Genomic DNA, 23,522 nt, shown 5'->3' with positions numbered 1-23,522 from the left:
TTGGGGAGGGGCATGGGAGGAGATGAAGGAGTGAGGGCGGTATTGGGAGAGAATAAGGGAGGAGGATACAGTTGGAATACAAAATGAATAAACTATAATTAGTAAACAAAAATATTTTTTTTAAAAATGGGAAAAATGGATACAGAGATAAACAGAGAATTCTCAATAGAGGAATATCAAATGGTAGAGAAACACTGAAAGAAATGTTCAATGTCCTTAGTCATCATGGAAATGCGAATCAAAATGACTCTGAGATTCTACCTCATACCTGTCAGAATGACTAAGATCAAAATATCAAGTGACAACACATGCTGGAGAGGTTGTGGAGAAAGGGAACAACCCCCCCCCCATCCCCTCCATTGCTGTTGGGAATATAAAGTTTTACAAGGACTTTGGAATTCAGTCTGGTGCTTTCTCAGAAAACTAGAAGTAGTGATATCTCAAAACCCACCTATACCATTCCTGGGCATTATCTGAAAGATGATCAACCATATAACAAGGACATTTGCTCAACTATGTCCACAGCAGCTTTATTCATAATAGCCATAATCTGGAAACACCCCGGATATTGCATTTGAATTTCTGGCCCTTTGTAGCATTCTTTGTTTATCAAGTTTTCTTTTCCATTCACAAACCATTTGTTAATTTAGGTTTCTGTATTTTACTATAGATTTTGAAATTTATCAATGTGGAGAGCACCAATTTTGATAGTTCATTTCTGCCTTGTCTGAAAGTTTTGATGTTTTTCTGACCCAAGTTAATCTGTACAAAGCAAATCTCAACCACTACTTCTCTGACTCACCTTTTCTAAAACATCTCTCCTTGCCTCCAATCTCACCCATGTTTCCTTTTTACCAGGGGTTTACTTTCTTCCAATATGTGAAGTGCAATGATCAGACAAGGATTTGTGCATTTTATATGATATAGGAATGGGGAATCTCTAGTTCATTTTACACAGTGAAGACTGTGTACTTCTAAGTTGAAATGGCCTCCGGCAAACCTAGCCTAACACTCTAACATTCCTTCCCCTTCATTCTCTACCTTTTCAGCAGAACCTCTTAATTCTTTTGCCCATAAATACTTAAATTTTAATCTGTTTTCCAAAGCAATTACTATAGTGGTTATCAGTGGAGAATTTAATCAGGCAAATTATTCTACCATGACTCTATGGACTTCCTGTGATTGCAGCTTTGAGTTAGCAACCCCCACGATTCTAAATTTTTGAAATTGTAGGTTAAATGATGATGGGACACTGTTTACCCAATTGAATGCTTTATAAAGAAATAGTCCCTTGAAGCAACATGCTATTAGTCATTAAATTTTTATGGAGTTTTTATAGCTTTTGGGCTATATGAATGTTACAAACATCCAGTAAGCATCCAAACAGGTTTAAACATATCCTTGGGGAAAAATAAATGAAGTATGTGCTATGGCAGAAATGAAAGCCAAATTGTTGTTTTATGAAGTCCTTATAGTCGACTTTAAAAAAGCAATACCCACAAAATTCTGTCCTGTGGAATACGACAAGCTGGTAAGCATTTTTTTTCTTATAGGAGTCAATATTTTGTCTTCTGATAGTGGTCCTGAATATTAGGGGATATTGGGGCCTATACTATTTACATAGAATGAGAAGACAAGGAAAATTCTTGTTAATAGATATTTTTTTAACTTTTTTTTTTCCTGAGTGAGTTGTCCCAGAAACAAAAAGACACACATGGTATATACTCACTCATATAGACATACAACATAGGACAAACCCACTGAAATCTGTGCATCTAAAGAAACTAAGCAAGAGAGACGACCCTAACTAAAACACTCAATCCCCATACTGAAAGGCAAAGAGGATGGACATCAGAAAAAGAAGAAAACAGGAAACAACATAGAAACCTGTTAATAGATATTATTAGAGGATCATTTTGAAGCATCTATGGTGGAGCATAGAAGAGGAGTACAATATGTAGGTACCCATATGCATCCATTATATATATGACAAGAAATCATGATTTCTGTGTTTTGTACATATTGTTCACTTATTACTATAAACATCAAATTATTTACTATGATTAATCCAGCTTCTACAGAGATTACTTGTTTGCTTCATTTTGTAGAGTCTGTGGGTACCACACTGAAAAATTATGTTATTCTAGAGCCCTTTCAGATTGCTTTCACTTCTCAAATTGCACTGATGAATTTTTCACCGGTACTGATGAAGGAGTGCACGGTAATCTCCCTGCCACTGAAGCATACCTCCAGACAGCCATGGCTTCTTTTCAGTGCTCTATGTTTTAATGTTTAATATATTTCCCATAGATGCTTTCCCTCACTAGAGACATGAAGATTTGAAAAGAACAAACATTCTTAACTTTAAATGTAAAACAGATTGAAGGATATTATATAAGCTGAATGGCTTAAGTTTTGTATAGCCTCTTATGAACATAGGCTACTCAAAGGAGTCAGCTCATAGGTGGGCTAAGTTTTAAGAGAACAGTGCATTTCAATTTCTAGATATGTTAAGGATTATACGTAAACATATTACTTACACAGTTTTCTTCAGCTTTCCCACCAGCTCACCATTCTTTTTACACAGACAAGACATATTTCGCTCTCATTTTCTTTCCTCCCTTCCTTCCTTATTTCCCTCCATTCACTCCTCCATCTAACTATCCATCTACTTATCTGTTGCTTTTTACTCCTTTACACTCCTTTTTTTTTCTGTCTGAATCTGTTGGTATGGTTTCAGCCTATATATACATTAAAACGCTATACAGAAATAGTTCATTAATTAGTCTATCCTCTATGGCCATCACATTTTTTTCACTGAAAAGTGATTTTCGAAGAAGATATTTTACACATATTTTCCACTAAAATTTTAGCTATTAGTTATGCTCACATTTTGTGACTTTCTGTAATAGTATAACAACATGATACTCAGAAGCCATATATTGTGCCTCATTAAGACTTGATGCATTTGATACATACATCATGATTTTCTGAATATAATCATGGAACATCACAAAGCAGCCTTATTTGGTGAACTAGTTTCATACATTTATGAGTTAAATATTTTAATCACTAAATTTTACTTTATTCTTTTAAGCTTTTGGTGCTGAATTCAGTAAAATACATAATCTCTAGCCACTTATATTCCAGGAATCTCACTCAGACTGTGTATAACTTTTTAAAGTGTTATTGTAGAACTGTTGTTTTTCTACCCTTGAAGTACGCTGTGTAGTACAAAAATCAATATAGCTACAATCTATGAAATTGATATCAGTTCTCTTTTCTGATATTCCAGTCAATGCTTCCTGTAATTTCATTACCTTAGTGTATCCTCTTGGGCCTATGCAGCTTTCTGCCAAAACTGCAAGATTAGGGAAGTTTTCAGCACTTACTTAGCTCCAAGAAAGCTCACATTCCTGAACTGATTTTATTTGTGACTTTCAAAAAGTAGCAGTTAAGTCATGTCTTTTCAGACCAAGACTCTAAGGAATTACTCTGAAAAAGAAGTGAACAACAACAACAACAAAAGTGTAAAAACTCAAAAGCAGGCAGGACTAGAAGGGGATCCAAGCTGCATGGTGACAGGACACAGCACAGCCTCAAAGCAGTCTGGGCACTATTATACAGTACACACAGATATCAAAAGAAAAACAAAGGGCAGCCTTCCGATATTCACCTAACTTTCAAAAGACAGCCTCCAGAGGAAGTGGGGAAGAAAGCATTTCAAGCAATGTCTACCTCTGAGACTGTGCTTCTTGCAAGGATGGAGATAGAAATGAATGACAACTTTCTTTCATAATGTCATCTTTAGTCTCTCGTGGAAACTACATGCTTTACACACAGGCTGATAATGTCTTTGTTTTCTTGAAGGAAGATGTGTGTTCTGGGGAAGATTTGGTCAATTGTTTTGGGGTTAGAAAATGTAGTTTTTCTTCACTTTATTTTTAAAAATGCAACTTCTGTGATAGACTCTATAACATATAGGCTTAAATAAAATTTTTCTTTAAACTAACATAATGTATGAATCTTTGTTTCATGAAGATGACTAGCTATTTCCCAAGGAATTGTTAATATTATTATTCTTCAAGATTTTTCAAGTAGTTGCTGATCTATTACATACAAGGTACAGATGTGATTTCTTAAATGTTGAGCTCTAATTTCAGTATGGTTTTATAAATGTTTTAAAATGATTATTTTTAAGTTCACATTATGCACCCCAGTTCCTCTTATCTCCCTGTCCTCTCCTCAACTCTTCACCAATGCAACATTCCCTGAAAAATAACACACACACACACACACACACACACACACAGACAACAAAGTAAAGCATAAAAACATTTCATCATGGAAGGCATAGTATGTCATAGTATATTCCACATTATATCCCTTTGTCCACACACCTTCACTTTCAAATGTTCATTGCAATGAGTCCTTGGTCTGATTTGAGAGCTCTGGCTTCTGTGACACCATCAATATTACATCCTCATCAAGATTCCTCTTGCTTACCCTGTTGTTGCACTGTGACATGAAGTTCCTGCAGCTTTGGGATAGCAGAAACGGTCCTTTCATGAATCTCAACCTTTCACAGACTAATAGATTTGGGGGTGGGCCAATTCAGAGCCCTGGATTTGTTCCTGGGTCATAGCTGAGCTGGTCAGGCCATCAGCTCTCATTTATCCACACCACCAGGGCAAGCTCTCCATCACTGCTCTGGCTAGGCCACTCAATGCTGCCATCTGCAGGAGGCCAGGGTGAGCCCTCCATCTCTCAGGCTAGCTCACTAGCAGCAATGCCTCCAGAACCAGCTCTACTCTGCTGCCCACTCAAGGCAACAGGCCCGTTTTCCCAAGTGCTACAGTCTATGGAGGGGCTGGGACAGCTCTCCTGCTCTTACATCCTTGGGGCTGGCTCACCCCAACCTTAGCCATCAGAGCCAACCCCAATGTGTTGCCCAGATGAAGTGCAGAACCCACTCTCCCAATCGCTACAGCCAATAGGGGAGGGGCAGGGCCAGATCTCCCACCTCTTGCCTTCAGGTTCACCTGTTCCCCTTCCACCAAGGCTAGCCTTTCTGTGCTGATCGGAGGAAGTACAGGGACTGTTCTCCTGAAGGCGTCAGTGGCAAGGGTCAAGGCCAACTCACATGTTCTCTTGAACTTGGGTCACCAATGCTGTCTGCATCAGGTGGCAAGAGTTGAGGGTTGGAGGGCACCTCCACCTCCTTATCCCCCAACCCACCTCGTGGCAGAGGAGTGGTGGTGCTAGCTCTCCTGCACTCACCCTTAGGGATGACTGACTTGCGTTTTCTCCACCAGGTTCAGCTCTGCTCTGTTCTGCTGGTGAGGTCCAGGGACTGCTCTCCTGAGCTCTGCAGCTGGTGATGGGTAGGGCTAGCTGTCCTCAGATCATGACCCTGAGGGCAACTTTGTTTACTTCCAGAGATGGCAGAGGGAATGGATTGGGGAATGGACAAGGAGGTGGACAACACTTCTGTGCCCATGCCACCTCCTGGCAGATGAGTGGTAGGGTCAGCTCACCCACACTCATGCCCACTCACTCACACCTCAGCAACCAGGGCCAGCTCCACTCTTTCGTGTGGGTGAGGTACAAGGCCTTTTATCCTGAGTGATACCACCAGTGAGAGATGAGGCCATCTCTCTGGTGTTGCATTCAGTAAAGGAACAGGCCAATTGCACAGTTCCTGAATATCTACACTGCCCCTGGTGATTTTTCTGTCTTCCCCAACCGGACACATCCCATTTTCTCCAGCGGTAATATGAAGAATGGACATCTGCAACAAGACCTGCCATTGCATAACCATAGACTCAGACCTGAGATGAAATGAGGGCTCCTGGTGGTAGAGATGGCCACTTTCATCGGACTACTCCTCTCCACCCTCAATCTCCAGTTCCATCTCTCTTCGTTATGCTCACTTCTCCTTCTCTTTCATCTACTCACCACAACCTGTACATTGTGGTGTCTCCAGCTGCAGGCTAGCCATATACGGGCTCCAAGCCTCTGGGTGACATCCTCCATCTATGCTGCATGGTGTGTCTGCTGGTGTCCATAGCCCACCTATGCTGTGCACTGGAAGACAGGTCTGTGGCTTGCATGGTGGTCTGCAAGTCTCCATCTATCTTCCTCCTCACACACTGTGCTTCCTGGATTTTACTTTTATGAGTCCTAGGCATAAGACAGATTGGCAACCATGCCAGACATCAAGCTAGGATAAACAAAGGACTGCGATCTGCTTTACCTCTGACAAAAGAAAAACACCAATAACAAGATGTCTCTTTGCTCATTGCCAGGAGATCACATTATGATTTTTATTCCCATTTTCTAAGACATTAGAAGAAGTCCAGGCATTGATAGAAGTCTCTTCTGAAAATTATACTTATCATTTACAAATTGTAATTTATTTTGATCTTATATATTAAGTTTATATAAATGTGGCTATTTAATTGCACATGGGTTTGGAGTTCTATAGCTGAGTCTCAGTGCAGGAGAATCAATTATCAACAGACAAAGAAACAAATGAATGTTGAATTTTCTGCAGAAAAAGAAAACCTCTGAGAATCAAGGAATCTTCTTTAAGTAGAGTTCTGTTCATCTTATAAATTTATTTTCTCTGCATTTTTCAAAGTCATGGAACATACAGAAAAAAATATAGTCTGTCTAGCATGGTACAGTTTCTTTTTAAGGCTGGATTGCTTTACTGGAAAAATACATATAAAACAATATTGTAAGCATTTAAGTAAATTGCAGGAAGTTTTTTGAAATAAATCAATTAATGGCAATATGAAATCATTTCTTATTTTAACATTAATATTTTTTCCAGTAACTAGTGGTCATCATCTTTGTAGACAAAGGGATTTCTAGTGTTGTTAGGTAGCTGTCTCTCTTTGGCAGATATCAGTTGTGTGGAATTAAAAATGAATGTTTGGGACTGTACTTTTGCATAAGTATAATTTGGGTATGTATAATGTCTATACTGAAAACAGATTACCCCCTCACCTGAAACAACAATAAAAATATGGAAAAATTTTTAAAAGAATTATTTTTGAGATGTGAAATATTTGACTGGATATTAAGTTCTGAGGAGTCTCCCTAGAAATGAAATAGCTCTATGTTGTTTGTGGAAATGAAGATGAATAGTAAAGTATTTGCTTCAAAGGGTTTCTGTTCGTTGGTACTTGGAGGAAGCCAAAGGAAGTTCAGAAGGCAGTCATGTTTAGGATAAAGAACTGAAAGGAAATAAAGACTTTCTCAAAGCACATTTGAAATTCTTTTTTTTTTCTTCTTTTTTTTATTATTAGTTACATTTTATTAACTCTGTATCCCAGCTGTATCCACTCCCTCATTCCCTCCTAAACCCTCGATCCATCCCGCACCTCCTCCCTGCCCCTTTCCAAGTCTACTGATTGCGGAGGACCTCCTCCCCTTTCATCTGGCCCTGTTTTATCAGGTATCTTCAGGACTGGCTGCAAGTCTTCCTCTGTGGCATAACAGGACTGCTCCTCCCTGGGGGGCAGAGAGGAGGTCAAAGAGCCTACCATTGAATTCATGTCAGAAATAGTCCCTGTTCCCCTTACTATGGGAAACCAATTGGTTACTGACCTACCATGGGCTTCATCCGAGCAAAGGTTCTAGGTTAAATCTATACCTGGTCCGTGGTGGAATGTCAGTGTCAGAAAAGACCTCTGTGCCCAGGTATATTTGGTCCTTGTGGAGCTCCTATCCTTTCCAGGTCATACTAACTGCCCCTTTTTTTCATATGATTCCCTGCACTCTGCCGAAGGTTTGGTTATGAGTCTTAGTATCTGCTTTGATACACTGCTAGGTAGAGTCTTTCAGGGGTCTGTTGCTTGTTTTTCATACGTGTTTGCCTGAATGTATAACATGTATGCTGAAGCAACTGCGGCCACTAAAGGGCAGCATATGCACTGGAACTACAGTTACACAAGGTTGTGTGCTATGATGTGGGTGCAAGGAATGGAACTAAGTAGATGTAATTCCTTCTCCTGCCCCTTCTTCCCCTCCTGCTCTTCTTCCTCCTCCTTCTTTCCTTTTATTTGTGGAATTAGAGTCACATCAATTCTTCCTTCCCTTTCCCTCTTCAAACCATTCCAAATATCTGCCATGCTTTCTTTCAAGTTCATCACTTCTACTTTCATTAATTGCTATTACATGCATTTACAGTACAATCACATGACCATCTACTATTGAATAAGCAATTTGTGTGTTATTCCCCTAAGAAAGACTTTTTTTTTTTTTTTTTTTTTTTTTTTTTTTTTTTTTTTTTGTCTCCAAGCATTATAGTTACCTGTAGTGTTTTATGGAGTCTAAGACTTGAAGCCCTTCTCCTGTCCACTACAGCATGTCTATTTTTGTTTTCCTCGTTTAGCTCATGTTTCAGAAGTCATGTTGGAGAGATTTTGTGTGTGTAGCTTCCGATATCACTAGGGGACACAGCTTCCCAATAAACTACTTGATTCTTTGATGCCTATAATTTTTCTACCAACTCTTCCTCAATGTCCCCTTAGCCTTAGGTGCAGGAGGTTTTTATAGCTATAAGCGCTGGGACGAGGCTCCATAACTCTTCATTTTTATTAATTGTTGTTTTTTATAATGGTTTCTGTCTTTTGCAAATAAAGAAGTTTCTTTGGTGAGAGGCCAAATTAGACTGTAGATTGTAGATTGTAGCTTAGATTTAGATTGCAGTCAGAGATTACTCTGATTTAGTAAAAAGTGGTTGTAGGTTTATTCCTTCACATTACACGATTTCACTAGTCCCTGATAGTAGCCTAGGATTCTAGAACCAAAGAAGATTTCACTCTTGAGAATTTTTTACTCCAATTTGAGAGCTGTGGGTTACCAACAAGGTATGTGTGTTAGTACTGCATCCTCAGAGTTACCATGCCATAATGTTGTTGTTGTGATTCATAGTTGTCATAGCTGGATAGGATTTATTTTTCTTGCTTCCCCACATTGCAACTTTGCATGGCACCTTCTGGTATCATGAAAGATATCACTTAGGTGGGAGAAAATTATGCCAGTTCCAACTTCGGGTCATGATCATTCAGGCCTTTACAGCCATTGAAGCAGGACATTCTCCCCAAGCATGGTTGGATACCATAAAAAGCTAAAATGATACGCTCAGGATGCGAGGCTAAGCACTGCACTCAGGGTCAGCCGCTTTGGACCCAGAGAAGAGCATGTCTGATTGCATGCGGGTTGATGCCCCAGGTCCCGCCTCTGAGAAAAAGGTATCGGACGGTCTGATGCTCTTTGGGTGGATGACACCTAAATGAACATCGGTACAAAGTCCCAATTTATTTCTAATATCAGAGATCAGACCTCTACTCTTGCCTGATGCGTCTAAAACAAAAAGGGGGAACTGTAGAGAGCTGCGTAATGCCGCTCCTTAAAGATGGAGCTGGTTTCCGCCTTCCACCTTCCCGATGGTGAGTGCTCTCTGTCACGAACAACTCCACATTTGGCTAAGGCCAAGGATCTGGCTTGCTTCCATGTATGTGGACCTATCTGCATTGCCCCCGTGGCACGCCTGGGTTGGCTACCCAGAGGCTATTTAAGCTGTGGGCTGGCTTTCCCCGGGGTCCGAGGATTGTTCAATGTTCCTGAATAAACTGCATTGAAAAAAAAAATTAACTATAAACTAAAGTAAAAATATAAAGAAAATGATGCAAAAATCGTATTCAGCAGTTAGGAATATGAGACAGAATTATAGCAATGAGGTTGATTTCAGCTTGGATAATATAGTAAGATTTTGTTTTGTTTCAAAAATAAAATTACAATACATAAAATAACTTAGATGAAAAGATACAGTAATTATGAATTCACATATTCAGTATTTTGTTAAATTGAATAAAAACAAAAGAGTTTAAAGGTGATAACAATATATTTAAGGATGTATAATAAATGCAGAAAATAAATAATATTCTCCAGTACTTCATAGAATATAAATATTTTAGATGGAAATATTGGTGATTCACATTTTATACTATCAGTGACATGGTATGATGTTTCTGAAAGGTACAATGTGATGAGTTATGGATGCATAGTGGACCATGATTGATGTAACAAAACAGAGTTACACAAACCCAGACTGCCTCAAGTTTCCCATTAATTTTAGTGATATTTTACACAGAAGGCACTCAACCTTTTCTTTCATCAAGTATATAGCTTACAAAACCTGGTGATTATGAAATCTGTTCTAGTCAGTTAAGAGATAATTCTTTTCCCAGAATAAATGGACTTTATAAAATCTAAAGTTTGGGAGTTTTGAGACATATTACTAAACCAAAATTAATTTATAAAAGAGTCATTATAGATAAATGAAAACATTGAGTGATTGAAACTATTTATAACTTAAATGTCAGTTAAATAGCATCCACACTATTCATATTGATAATTTCCAAAGTACAATAATTAAATAACAACTCTACTAATACGGACAAAAATTGAGAAGCTATCTCCTCAAAGAAAATTTATTGATGCAAATAATATAGAGTAAGTAAATGTATGACAATATTATAGATGAAAACATGGGATAAAAAGAGACATAAAATAAGGAACTATAAATGTAGTGCATTATTTAGTAAATTATAGAATAATCAAAGTTGCTTAATTTTTTTATAATTACATTTTCCTAAGGTCTAGTGATTTTTATGATTCTCTCTCTTTTTCTTTCTGTCTTGTCTCTCTGACTGGTTCCAGGAAGAATAAAGCCTTGAAAATGTTGTACATGTCCTTTCCTTTGTAGCACATGGATATTTTCCTTTACCTCTATATCACTCTCCCTCATTCCCTGCCAATCCCACCGTTCCTCTCTCATCTCCTCCCAGCACCTTTCCAAGACCACTGATTGGGGAGGACCTCCTCCCCTTTCATCTGACCCTGTTTTATCAGGTATCTTCAGGACTGGCTGCAAAGTCCTCCTCTGTGGCCTAGCAGGACTGCTCCTCCCTTGGGGGTTGGGGAAGTCAAAGAGCCCGCCATTGAGTTCCTGTCAGGAATAGTCCCTGTTCCCCTTACTATGGGAAACCAATTGGTTACTGACCTACCATGGGCTACATCCAAGCAGAGGTTCTAGATTATATCCATACCTGGTCCTTGGTGGAGTGTCAGTGTCAGAAAAGACCCCTGTGCCCAGATATATTAGGTCCTTGTGGAGCTCCTATCCTTTCGACTTCATACTAACTCCCCTTCTTTCATATTATTTCCTGCACTCTGCCTAAGGTTTGGTTATAAATCTTAGTATCTGCTTTGATGCACTGCTAGGTAGAGTCTTTCAGAGGCGCTCTGAGGTAGGCTCCTGTCCTGTTACTTGTTTTCTCCTACATCCAATATCCATCCCATTTGTCTTTGTAAGTGAGGATTGATCATCTTACCCTGGGTCCTCTTTATTGTTTATCATCTTTAGGTGTAGAGATTTCATTATGCTTATTATATCTTGTAGGTCTATATAAGTGTGTATATACCATGTGTTTCTTTCTCCTTCTGGGATACTTCACTCAGAATGAGCTTTTTCTATATCCCACCATTTGCCTGCATATTTCATGATTTCCTCGTTTTTGATTGCTAAGTAGTATCCCATTGTGTAAAAATACCACAATTTCTGTATCCATTCCTCCGTTGACAGATAACTGTGTTGTTTCCAGGTTCTGGCTATTACAAATAAAGCTGCTATTTATTATTTATTATTTATTATTTATTATTAACTACAAACATGGTTGAGCAAATGTCCTTGTTGTATACTTGAGCAAATTTTGGGTATAAGCCTAGGAGTGGTATAGCTGGGTTTTGAGGCAGCACTATTCCTAATTGTCTGAGAAAGTGCCAGATTGACTTCCAAAGTGTTTGTACCAGTTTACATTCCCACCAGCAATGGTGGATGGTTCCCCTTTCTCCACAACCTCTCCAGCATGTGTTGTCATTTTAACCATTTTGATGGGTATAAGGTGAAATCTCAGGGTCATTTTGATTGGCATCTCCCTGATAGCTAAGGATGTTGAGGATTTCTTTAAGCGTTTCTCTGCCATTCTATTTTCCTCTACATAGAATTCTCTGTTTAGCTCTGTACACCATTTTTTTTTAAATCGGATTACTTGATTTATTGCTTTTTAACTTCTTTAGTTCTTTATATATTCTGGATATTAGCTCCCTGTTAGATATAGAGTTGGTGAAGATTCTTTCCCAATCTGTAGGCAGTCATTTTGTTCTGACAACAGTGTCCTTTGCTTTACAGAAGCTTTTCAGTTTCATGAAGTCCCATTTGTTGATTGTTGCTCTTAGAGCCTGTGCTGTTGGTATGCTGTTCAGGAAGTTGTCTCCTGTGCCAATGAGTTCTAGGCTCTTCCCCTCTTTTTCTTCTAACTGATTTAGAGTCTCTGGTTTTATGTTGTAGTCTTTGATCCACTTGGACTTTAGTTTTGTTCAGGGTGATAAATATGAATCTATTTTCATTTTTCTGCATGTAGACATCCAGTTGGACCAGTACCATTTGTTGCAGATGCTGTCTTTTTTCCATTGAATGTTTTTGGCATCTTTGTCAAAAATCAAGTATTCATAGGTGTGTGGGTTTATTTCTGGGTCTTCTATTTGGTTCCATTGTTCCTTCTTTCTTTTTCAATGCCAATACCCTGCAATTTTTATTACTATTGTTCTGTAGTACTGCTTGAGATTTCTAATTACATTAATATTTTAAAATTTAAACAAGATATTTTGTCACCCAGTTACAACCAGTCTTATATAAGGAAAGGGCCCTTTATAACCTCAGACATTATGCTCTAGAGACATAACTGACATTTAGCAGAAGGGAAAATCAAAGAAGTCCCATTTACATATTCTGTTTCCTAGAAGCAGAGCCTCAAATTCAGCAGACCTTAAAGGAGGGGATAGCCATGGATGGAAATTTTCCATATTAAGGGAAATAAGAGAGACTCCATGATAAAAAATATTAGATATGTTCACTTATAAACAGAATATATATATATATATGTGTGTGTGTGTGTGTGTTTGTGTGTGTCTGTATGTGTGTGCATATGCCTATCTATAGGTAGATATCTATCTATACATAGACTAATTCTCATATATTCTCAATAGTCATGAATTGTGTATCTGTAATACTAATATTACAGAAAACATTTTTGTTACTCTCAAAAAAGTATAGAACATTACTCAATAGACACACTGATATCTTGGAAAGATTTTTTCTTTTTTATTATTATAAATTAGCATAGTCTATTCATTTTGTATCCTGTCTTTGTCTCTTTCCTCATCTCCTCCCAATCCCACCCTCCCTCTTCTCCCCCTATATTCCTCCCCTAGTCCACTGATAGGGGAAGACTTCCTCCCCTTCTATTTGACCTTTGCTTATCAGGTCTCATTTGGACTGATTGCAATGTCTTCCTCTGTGGCCTGGCAAGGCTGCACCTCCAGGAAGAGGTGATCAGACAGCCTGTCACCAATTCATGCCAGAAAAAGCTCCTGTTCCCCTTACTAGGGACACCACTGTGATTCTGAGTCTATGGACAACATCTGAGCCAGGGATATCAGGTCCTATCCATGCATTGCCCTTGTTTGGGGTATCTGTATCTGTAGGGTCCCCAAGGCTTAGTGTGTGTGTGTGTGTGTGTGTGTGTGTATTGTTTTGTTTTGTTTTGGCACTGTTGGTATCCTTTTGGAGCTTCTTTCTGCTCCAGGTCATTCTAACTCCCCATGTTTCATGAGATTCCCTGCACACTGCCTAAAGTTTACCTATGAGCCTCAGCCTCTGCTTTAGTATCTAGATCAGTAGAGTCTTTAAGAGGCTGTCTGTGGTAGGTTCCTGTCCTGTTCCATGTCTTCTCCTGATTCCAATGTCTACTGCATTTGTTCTCCTGAATGAGGATTGAGTATCTTCCCTAGGGTCTTTCTTGTTTTTAGTTTTTTTAGGAGTATAGGTTTTTAGTATGTTTATCCTATATTGTATGGCTAATATCACTTATCAGTGAGTATATACCATGTGTGTCTTTCTACTTCTGTGTTACCTCACTCAAGATGACCTTTTCTAGTTCCTACCATTTGCCTGCAAATTTCATGATTTCCTTGTTTTTAACAGCTGAGCAACATTCCATTGTGTAAATATACCACAATTTCTGTATCCATTCCTCCCTTGAGAGACATCAAGGTTGTTTCCAGGCTATTATGAATAGAGCTGCTAAGAACAGCTCTATTCTTAGAGGAAAAATCCTTGCTTGTGGTTGAGCAAAAATCCTTGCTTGTGGTTGAGCAAAAATCCATGTTGTAGGCTTGAGCATAATTTAGATACATGCCTAGGAGTGATATGGCTGAATCTTGAGGTAGCACTATTCCTAATTGTCTGAGAAAAGGCCAGATTGCTTTTCAAAGTGGTTGTACCAGTTTACATTCCCAAAAGCAATGTAAGAGGGTTTCCCTTTCTCCACATCCTCTCCGGCGTCTGTGGTCACTTCAGTTTTTGATCTTGGCAATTCTGATAGGTGTGAGGTGAAATCTCAGGGTTGTTTTGATTCCCATCTCACTGATGATTAAGGACATTGGACATTTCTTTAAGTGTTTCTCTGCCATTCGATATTCCTCTATTGAGAATTTTCTGTTTAACTCTGTACCCCACTTTTTAATTGGTTTATTTGATTTGTTGCTGTTTAACTGCTTCAGTGCTTTACATATTCTGAATAATAGCCCTGTATCAGATACAGGGTTGGTGAAGATCCTTTCCCAATTTGTAGGCTGTCGTTTAGTTCTTTATAGTGTCCTTTGCTTTAGAGAAATTTTAAGTTTCATGAGGTCCCATTTATTGATTGTTGATCTTAGAGCCTATACTGCTGGTGTTGTCTTCAGAAAGTTGCCTCCTGTGCCACTGAGTTCAAGGCTCTTCCTCACTTTTTCTTCTAACAGGTTATTGTTGTGTCTGGTTTTATGTTATGGTCTTTGATCCACTTGGATTTTATTTTTGTGGAGGGTGATAAATATGGATCTATTCACATTTCTCTACATGTAGACATCCAGTTGGACCAGCACCATTTGTTAAATATGCTATCTTTTTTCCCCATTGTATTGTTTTGACTTCTTTGTCGAGTATCCGTAGGTGTATGGGTTTATTTCTGGTCTTCTCTTTGATTCCCTTGATCCACCATCCTCTTTCTATGCCAGTACCATGCAGGTTTTATTACTGTTGTTCTATAATACAGCTTGAGATCAGAGATGGAAATACCTCCAGAAGATCTGTTATTTTACAGGATTGTTTTGGCAATTCTGGGTTTTTGTTTTTCTATATGAAATTGAGAACTTTTCTTTCAAGTTCTGTAAACAGTTGTGTTGGTATTTTGATGGGAATTGCATTGAATCTATGAATTGCTTTTTGAAGGATGGGCATTTTCACTATGTTAATCCTACTGATCAATGAGCATGTGAGATGCTTCCATCTCCTGATATCTTCAATTTCTTTCTTCAGAGGGGCTGAAAGGTTTGAATCTTCATTTTCTCGTGTTTCTAGTGAAGGATGATCAAGAATATTCTCTGTTGTACCATTTTGGTTCAGACATTATGAACACATTTTATGCAGATACTGTGAACAAATTTTGGTTTGGATACTATGAAAAAGTGTCCTTTACTTAATCTATTTAGTGTCATGCTTTATAAATTTTATCTTCTTAATGGTAAATCACTCTTCAATACAGTCCTCACATTCATTTTTTAAGTGACATTTGGTTTGCTGAGTGCAAAAAGCTGGTGATATGCTTCACAGGGGAAGCACTGATGGAAGATAAATTTCATTCAGGCATGAAGCAGATATAGTCCTTTTGACTTTCATTTCAATATTAATAATTTTGCAAAATATATTAGATAAGTTACTTTTTAATTGACTGTGATGGCAGACATTAGTAGTTTCAGTACTCTGGAGGATAAGTAAGCCAAAAATGTCACTGGATCTCAGAAGTTTTAGACTAACCTGAGAAACAGCTAGAAACTGTCTTAAAAATGATTAAAAAATAAAGAGCTTCTATAAGCACTGCACACCATCTTATATATAAAGTTAAATAAATTAGATCAGAACATCATGCAGAAAGTAGCAGGGATGAGCAAAGGTGTGAAGCAAACACATGGGGAGGAGGAGGTTAGATTAAATAAAAGAATGCAAAAGCAATATATAGAACTATCATGTAAACCATTATTCTGTCAATTATGACATGTTAATATTTTTAAAGAGTGACAGATATTTAAAGAGAAATATATAGTACAATTATATGCTGACAAATATTTCTATTTGAAATTACAAAACGTGAAGTCTAGATTTCCTCTAGGATCAACGGTGTGCATTCACTAAATAAAAATTGTTCAATTTTACACAATATAGCTACCAGAGGAGTCACTGAACATGATTTGAACACACACCAAGAATTCTGGATCAGTGTTGTAATTGAGATATATTTTACAAAGCCTTCCCATTCATGAGTTTTTGTTTTATTTTTTAATTCACTTAGCTCTGTTCTTTATGTAGCAAAATAATAAAATACTGATAAATCATAGATTAAAAACTTGCAACTTTTGCTTGTATTTTGTAATTATGTTGTATCTGTGATCTGGTGGTTAAATGGAATTGTAAAAAATATTCTACTCAGAAAAATCACGAAATATTCAGAGAAATGGTGGGGACTAGAAAAGATCATCTTGGAGGAGTCAAAGATGGCGGCGAACAGCACTCAGCTTACCTGAGAGGCAGAGATCCAAAACTCTGAAATTTGTGAGGGGAGGGGCAGCTGAAACCAGAACATTGACCTTGAGGCTTTCTGAGTAGGAAGGAATAACCCTTGAGCTGGGACACTTCGGATCCACGTCACCCATGGTTGTCTCCAGTGGTGAATATTCGACTGCCCTGCACTTCCCCTTGCCCCATGCATGGGCCTCCCTGCTTGGTGGAGGTGGTGGCCAGCCCACCACCACTGCCCCAATTATGGACCTCGATGAACAGTGGCTATAGAAGCAGGTGCCGCTAGCACAAGCCTGGTGACTAAGATGGCAAAGGTGGTAGCAGTATGGACCTCCCTGCTGGGTAGCTAGCAGGACCCTCCATGCTCTGTGACTGAGAGATCAGAGACTGCTGCCCAAATATGGGTCTTCCTTCCCAGCAGCCAAACAGCAGTCACCACTGAGCTGATGGATCTCTTATACTTTCCTTTGCCCCTTCGGCCAAAATCCGGGAATAGAGAATAAGGGAAACCCCTGTGCTTTCCAATTAGGCCTTCAAGCAAGTGAGTTGGCCTTCAAGTGAGTACATGCAAAGCCCCAGATCCAGAGACCCTCTACACTAGTATCCAGACATTGGATCCCTCCCAAACACACCCCCACTGTGGGCAATACAGGGATACCTGGGACAGCATTCTCAACTCTGAAGCCCTTGTTATGTGGGTTTCCAAATGGAGCCCAGACAAAAAATTCCTGGAGCAAAGATGTTGCAACCCAGAACGATCTGAATACCTGAAGGACAGTATGATAGGCCTGTGGACCACTAGAGCATTCAGGAGAACTGCACATGTTCACTGTGCCTGCAAAGGACACCAGCAGCCCACCTGCACTTATATTTCACGCTTCAAGGCATCTACATGCTCTATCACCCTGTCATTCAAAGCACACTTCCACGCACATTCCTGCACTTGTGCACATGTGCTTGTGACCTTCCTTCCTTAGCTACAGCTGAAACATCAATATCCATTCTCGAACCGGTGGACATTTCTCATCTTCCTGAAGAACAATCCAGACTCCAGAGACAGGCAAAGCCAGCCTGAAGTGCATATTATAGGAACAAACAGTGAAGGTTATAGACAAGCAGATGCTTAGAGGTCTGCGTAAGAACACACCCAAAAAATTCAGGACATCATGGCTTCACCAGCAAAAAACAATGGATATTTTAATTTTATTGGCAACAGAAGAATATTATCTCAAAACTATGCTTATCCAGTTATTAAAGGCTCATAAAGAGGAAACAAACAAAGCTTTCAAAGAAAAACACACAAATACAGCCAAACAAACAGAGGCACAGGTAGAGGCACAAGTAGAGTCATATAGAGAGGAAATGAACAACAACAAAAATAGAGATCATAGCAGAAAGATGGGAATCTATATTCAAACAGATGAAGGAAATGGTGCAAGACATTAAAAAAAAGAGTTAGAATCAATAGAGAAAACCTTGGAGCTAGAGAACTTAGAGAAAAAAATCAGGAATCACAAAGATCATAATCATGAACAGAATACAAGAGATAGAAGAAAGACTCTAAGGTGCTGAAGATAAAATTGCAGAAATTAATACATCACTCAAAGAAGAAATAAAATTGGAAAAGGCCCAAAACCAAAACATAAAAAAACAAAACAAAACAAAAACAAGGATGCCATGAAAAGATGAAATCTAGAATAATATGAACAGACAAAAAGGAATATTCAGGCTCAAAGGTCCAGAAAATATTTTCAAGAAAATTACAGAAGAAAACTTTTCCAACTTAAAGAGATATCCACAAACATACAAGAGGCCTACAAAATACCAAATAGACTAGACCAGAAAAAAAAAAAAAAAAAAACCTCCTCATGTCACATGATAGTTAAAACACTAAATGTACAGAACAAAGAAAAACAGAAGGTCCTGGGCAGATGTCATGCGTATTTTAAGACACCATGATGCCAACCCAGATTACTATACCCAGCAAAGCTTTCAATCAACATTGATGAAGAAAACAAAATATTCCATGACAAAACTAAACTTAAATAATATCTACAGAAAACCTAGCCCTACAGAAGATACTAGAAGGAAAACTCCAATCCAACAAAATCAACTACACCCAAGAAAACACAGGACATAGATAACCTCACAACAAAAAATCAAATGAAAAGAAGCACAGAAACATACTATTACCACCAACTCCAGAAAAAAAGGAATTAATACTCACTGGTCACTATTATCTATTAAGACCAATGGACTCAACTCTCCAATAAAAAGAACAGACTAACAGAATGATTGTGGAAACAAGATCCAACAGTCTGCTGCATCCATGAAACACACTTTTACAACAAAATATATATCACCTCAGAGTAAAGGGCTGGAAAAAGTTTTTCAAGCAAATGGATCCAGAAAAGAAGCTGGGGTAGCTACCCTAATATCTAATAAAATAGACTTTCAACCAAAATTAATCAAAAAAGATAAACAGGGGCACTTCATTCTCATCAAAGGAAAAATCCACCAGGAGCACATCACAATCCTGAACATCTATAAATAAAAGAGCAACTGCATTTGTAAAGGAAACATTATTAAGGCATAACTCACATATCTATCCAAAACATCTTAACAGTGGGAGACTTCGGCACTCCACTGTCACCAAGGGACAGATCATCCAGACAGAAGCTAACTAGGGAAATAATGGCACTTATAGAGGTCCTAAATCAAGTGGACCTAATAGATGTCTACAGAACTTTTCACCCAAACTCAAAAGAGTATACCTTCTTCTTAGCACCTCATGGAACCTTCTCGAAAGCTGAACATGTAGTCAGACACAAAGCAAGCCTCAACATATACAAGAAGATTGAAATAATCCTTTTTATCCTATTAGACCAGCATGGCCTAAAACTAAACCTCAACAACAACAGAAATAACAAAAACTACATACACATGAAAACTAAACAACTCTCTACTAAATGACAGCTTGGTCAGGGAAGAAATAAAAAAATAATTGAGAGACATCCTAAAATTCAGTGAAAATGAAGGCACAACTTACCAACTTACCCAAACTTATGGGACACAATGAAAGCAGTGCTAAGAGGAAAGTTCATAGAACTAGGTGCCTGCAGAAACAAATTTGAGACATCTCACACAAGCAACTTAACAGCGCACCAAAAAGCCCTAGGCAGGGTGTGGGGGAGCAGAAATACCCAAGTGGAGTAGATGATTTAGAAATAATCATACTCACAGCTAAAATTAATGAATTAGAAACAAATAAAACAATTCAAAGAACCAATGAAACCAAGAGCTGGTACTTTGAGAAAATCCAAAAGAGAGACAAACACTTAGCCAAAACAAATAAAAGACAGAGAAAACTATCCAAATCTGCAAAATCAGAAATGAAAAGGGGGACATAATGACAGACACTGAGGAAAGACAAACAATCATTAGGTCTTACAACAAAAGTCTATATGCCATAAAACTTGAAAATCTAAAATGAAAAATGGACAATTTTCTTGATAGATTTCATTTAAAAATTAAATCAAGATCAGGTAAATACACTAAATATCCCCCCCAATAAAATCAGTCATGAAAAGTCTCCCTGCAAAAAAAAAAAAAAAAAAAAAACAGAAAGAAAAATGCACAGGGCGAGATGGTCAGAGTTGTACCAGAGCTTCAGAGAAGAGCTAACTCTAATTCACTTCAAACTATTCCACAAAATAGAAACAGAAGGACCATAAACAAACTCATTCTGTGAAACTACAGTCACCTTGATACCTAAACCTCACAAACACCTCACAAAAAAGAAAACTTCAAACATATCTCTCTTGTAAACATTGATGCAAAAATAAACAACAAAAATACTTGCAAACCAAATCCAAGAACACATTAGAGATATCATCCACCACAACCAGGAAGGCCTCATCCCAGGATGCAAGGATACTTCAAAATACCATCAATGAAATCCATGATATAAAACAAATGAAAGAAAAAAACCACATGATCATCTCCTTATATGCTGAAAAAGCATTTGACAAAATTCAATACCTGTTCATGTATAAAGATCTGGAGATATCAGGGATAAAAAGGTGTACACATAAAGATAGTAAAAGCAATATACAGCAAACCTATAGCCAATATCAAACTAAATAAAACTACCTTAAATCAATCCTCTTGAAATCAGGGACAAGACAAGGCTGCCCACTCTCTCCTTGTTTCTTTTTTTTTTTTTTTTCAATGCAGTTTATTCAGGAACATTGAACAATCCTCGGACCCCGGGGAAAGCCAGCCCACAGCTTATATATCCTCTGGGTAGCCAACCCAGGCGTGCCACGGGGGCAATGCAGATAGGTCCACATACATGGAAGCAAGCCAGATCCTCGGCCTTAGCCAAATGTGGAGTTGTTCGTGACAGAGAGCACTCACCATCGGGAAGGTGGAAGGCAGAAAACAGCTCCATCTTTAAGGCATAGCATTCCGCAGCTCTCTACAGTTCCCCCTTTTTGTTTTAGACGCATCAGGCAAGAGTAGAGGTCTGATCTCTGATATTAGAAATAAATTGGGACTTTGTACCGATGTTCATTTAGGTGTTATCCACCCAAAGAGCATCAGACCCGTCTGATACCTTTTTCTCAGAGGCGGGACCTGGGGCATCAACCCGCATGCAATCAGACATGCTCTTCTCTGGGTCCAAAGCGGCTGACCCTGAGTGCAGTGCTTAGCCTCGCATCCTGAGCGTAACATTTTAGCTTTTTATGGTATCCAAACATGCTTGGGGAGAATGTCCTGCTTCAATGGCTGTAAAGGCCTGAATGATCATGGCTGCATCACACTGTTGTGAGACTCTAATCTTGCATATATACCACAGGCAAACCAAGGAGACCAACACCAGAAGGCCTGCTAACACTCCCATGCCCGCCCATTCCTTCAGATGATTCATGGCTGCAGCAATCCATGTTGATAATCCTGTCCTTGCTAGAGCAATAAGACAACTAAAGGAGATCAAGGGGATACAAATCAGAAAGGAAGAAGTCAAAGTATCACTATTCGCAGGTGATATAATAGTATATATGGGTGACCCCAAAAATTCAACCAGAGAACTCCTTCAGCTGATAAACACCTTCAGCAAAGTGGCTGGATACAAAATTAAAAATAAAATAAAAAGAAGCCTTCCTTTATATGAAAGACACATGGGGTTTAGAAAGAAATTAGGGAAACCACACCATTCACAATAACCACAATGAACATAAAGTACCTTGGTGTGACTTTAATCAAGCAAGTGAAAGATCTGTTCAAAAAACACTTCAAGTCTCTGAAAAAAGAAAATGAAGAAGATATCAGAAGATGGAAAGATCTCCCAAGCTCATAGATCTGTAGGAGTAACATAGTGCAAATGGCCATTCTGCCAAAAGCAATCTACAGATTCAATGCAATTCCTATCAAAATACCAACACAATTATTTACACTTGAAAGAACAACTCTCAATTTCATATGGAAAAACAAAACAACAACAACAACAACAAAACAGAATTGCTAAAACAACCCTGAACAAGAGATTGTCTGGATGTATCACCAGCCCTGATCTTAAGTTGTATTACAAAGAAATAATAATAAAAAACTCCACTGTACTGGCATATAAATAGAACGTTGGAAAAATGGAATGGAATAGAAAAGATTATAGCCACACACATATGGTTATTTGTTTTTTCTTTTTCTTTTGGACAAAGAAGCCAAATCATAGTGAGGAAAAAAGATAGCATATTCAACAAATTATGTTGTCAACAGGATGTTGACATGTAGAAAAATGAAAGTAGATCCATATTAATCACCCTGCATAAAAGTAAAGTCCAAGTGTATCAAAGACCTCAATATAAAACCAGATACACTATATCTGTTTGAAGAAAAAGTGTGGAAGATCCTTGACTTCATTGGGACAGGAGGCAACTTCCTGAACAGAACAGCAACAGCACAGGCTCAAGTACCAATAATTAATAAATGGGACCTTGTGAAACTGAAAAGTTTTTGTAAAGCAAAGTACACTGTCATCAGAACAAAACAACAGCCTGAAGACTGGGATATGATCTTTACCAACCCTACATTTCACAGAGGGCTAATATCCAGAATATATAAAAACTTAAGAAGTTAAACAGCAACAAATCAAATAATCAAATTAAAAAATGGGGTACAGAGCTAAGCAGAGAATTCTCAATAGAGGAATATCGAATGACAGAGAAACACTTAAATAAATGCTCAATGTCTTTAGTCATCAGAGAAATGCAAATAAAACAACCCTGAGATTTCACCTTACACCCATCAGAATGGCTAAGATAAAAAAAAAAAAAAAAAAAAACAATCAAATTTGGTTGTACTTCTCAGCTTCCTGTGGAACCTCATTTCAAGTCTATGTTGTTTTTTGAGTCAAGAACATACATTAAACTTCAGCTCATTATAATTTTGACTACTGTTACATTTATCTAAAATTCAATGTATATTGATTTTTTCTTTTCTGTCTCAAATTACAAATATCCAAAAATTGTAATAATTTTATTTTCATTTTCTGTGGTTTGTGCCTTATATATAAATTTGAAGTTTTTTGGATAATAGAATAATGAATGGATTATAAATTATAGGGCTGAATGAGTGGCTTAATAAAAGTATGGATGAACTATTAAAAAAAAACTCAAGTGATAACACATTATGGAGGGGATGTGAAGAAAGGGGAAAGCTCCTCCATTGCTGGTGGGAATGCAAACTTGTACATCCACTTTGTAAATCA

General features: G+C 38.1%; 1 non-coding gene across 1 annotated transcript; it reads right to left on the bottom strand.

The window, feature by feature from the left end:
* Nucleotides 1-6,174: 6,174 nt before the first annotated feature.
* On the bottom strand, nucleotides 6,175-6,313 carry LOC132652598 (small nucleolar RNA SNORA48). Its single transcript, XR_009590195.1, has one exon. It is a non-coding gene; the product is annotated as a small nucleolar RNA SNORA48 (small nucleolar RNA).
* Between the last annotated feature and the right edge of the window lie 17,209 nt (nucleotides 6,314-23,522).

Source organism: Meriones unguiculatus, chromosome 2, assembly GCF_030254825.1.
Source record: "Meriones unguiculatus strain TT.TT164.6M chromosome 2, Bangor_MerUng_6.1, whole genome shotgun sequence".
In the NCBI taxonomy this organism is placed as follows: Eukaryota; Metazoa; Chordata; class Mammalia; order Rodentia; family Muridae; genus Meriones; species Meriones unguiculatus.
This window is presented reverse-complemented; position numbering and strand designations above follow the sequence as displayed.